This window comes from Vombatus ursinus, unplaced genomic scaffold (assembly GCF_900497805.2).
Source record: "Vombatus ursinus unplaced genomic scaffold, bare-nosed wombat genome assembly UNPS02010548.1, whole genome shotgun sequence".
Classification (NCBI taxonomy): domain Eukaryota; kingdom Metazoa; phylum Chordata; class Mammalia; order Diprotodontia; family Vombatidae; genus Vombatus; species Vombatus ursinus.
Genome location: NW_020950326.1, coordinates 15,739,766 through 15,742,140, shown reverse-complemented (window position 1 = coordinate 15,742,140; position 2,375 = coordinate 15,739,766).

Genomic DNA, 2,375 nt, shown 5'->3' with positions numbered 1-2,375 from the left:
TTGCTAAAGGGAAAATCACCCTGTATCTATTTTGTGTCTCTTTTGTATTTACCAGTATACGTATATGTTATCTGTCCTGGCTTGACTGTAAGCTCCATGAGGGCAAGGAATGGTTTGCTTTTGTCGCTGTAGACCAAGCACCTAACACAGTGCCTGGAACATAGTAGGCACATGATAAATGCTTGCCTGCTTGCTTTAATCATCTGTGTTACTGTAGGAAAAGCTATAAAATTGAAGTCAAAGGACCTGGTTTCAACACTCAGCTCTGCTATTTATTGCCTGTATGATCTTGGGTAAGTTAACCTAATTTTTCTGGGCCTTGGTTTTCTTTTCTATAAGATGAGGCAGTTGGCCTACATGACCTCTAAGGTAGCTTCCAGCTCTAAATCTCTGATCTTATGAATGAAACCTTGAAGGCCGAAGAGCAGGTGCATTCCAGACCCAAGGTGAATAGTACTCTACTAGGAACTAAAGTTTGAAAGTCTGGTGTTAATTACTGTGGAATAATCTCTAGCCTTTCTTAAGCCCCTCTATCTATATCTATCGCTGTGCAATGTACATATTTCAACAGAGGAACCTAATTCTAAGGATCCAAAGTACGTTTGAGACAGAGGAAGCATTGACACAGTCACTTATCAGGTGACACAGTCACATTGCAGAGGCAATGTGTTTACCCATCGCAATTTATCAGCCCTCAAATTCTTAGAGGATTGCATGCTCAGATCTGCCCTAGTAACCACAGCATATGGTTGGTGGGGTAGAAAGCACAAAAGGAGGGGACACCTCTTTTTTCCACAGAGCTATTTTACAAAGAACAAGGATTTTCTGAGACTTTTCCCTGGAGTCTGATATTTCAAATCTTTGCCACTTGCTGTAGGATCTTCTGAACCCAGGAGAAAGCATTTTGTTGGGGCAGCTAGGTGGCACAGTGGCTAGAGCACCAGCCTTGAAGTCAGGAGGACCTGAGTTCAAATGTGGCCTCAAACCAAACACTTGACACTTACTAGCTGTATGACCCTGGGCAAGTCACTTAACCCCAATTGCCTAAAAATTAAAAAAAAAGAAGGTATTTTGTCTTCACTTGCCCTCCAGTCCCTAAGAACCAATCAAATAGCCATCCATGGTGGGGGAAAGGAAGGAAGGGAGGGGAGGCAGACAAATACCTAAACATCTTCCCAACCTTACAGCCAATAACAGTGTAGATGAAGTTTGCTGGTAGGCACATTTTCATGTGAAGGGCAGGGATTTATAATAAAGGATGTGAGGTAGAGTATAATACCTTCCACCCTTACTTAGCCTTTTTATCCTTATTTTCTCCCCTCCCATTTATTTTCATAACAAGACCCAAAAGATCTTGGGGGGCTGGGGAAGGAGGCTGAACGAAGCTACGATCCTTCAGACAGATAAAGTTCTTTATGGGATATGGGAATGTGGCCCTTAAAATTGCTCTGAGGGAAGCAGGTTGTCAATCAAAAACTGTTGGGACTTTCTAAATCCTAAATCAGATAGAAGCTTGCATATTGCTGGTGGAGAGAACTAGTTCAAAAGACAATCTTAGTGTTTGGGCACTAAGCTTGGTTTTTGTTCTGACATTAGCTAGGTGTGGTAACTCATAGTCATGGATTAAAAGAGCAGTCAACTTGCCCTTATCAGGAAGAGGCTTTCTAGTCATTGAACAGATGGGAGTCAAGACGGTTAGCAGGTACCCTCAAGTGATGAAACCCAGAAGCAGTCAATAGACAAAAGCTTGGCAACCGCAAGTCTAGCAAAGGTGCTCTGCTCCGTAGAAAGAGGCCCAAGGAGAGCAGCACGATAATATTGCCAGAAAACACAGACACAGTTCTGCAGCACCAAAAGTATGAGCTGCCCATCCACACATGTGCTTTTGTCACACGTGTTCCTTGTGACAGGTTCCTTCAAACATGATCATTATGCCTATCCATGCTGCCACTGCTTTATGTGTATTTCTACAAGAGTGAGGCCCGTCTTTATGAGGAAAATGCTCTGTTACTACTTTGCTTACAAAGCTATTTCATTAAATCCCTTCGCTTTGAATTAATCATGAATTAATCCTTTGGGTGATGAATAAAAGCATAAACGTCAGTAAAGGTTTGAGTGTACGTAAACCCACCCACAGAGTACTTTGAACCTGTGATAGCTTTTTCTGAGGGGACCCACATTTGGGTGGGGGTGTTCTCAGGCACTACGCAGAGAACTAAATGGAAGAGCAAGTAGATGCTATAACCATCATAAAACCCTTAAGGTCATCTGACCTAAACTCTACTCAGCGAGACCCAAAAGAATGGCTCAGGACAAAGAACATTTGACTTTCAGTCAAAAGACGTAGGTTCAGGGGCATCTAGGTGGTGCAGTGG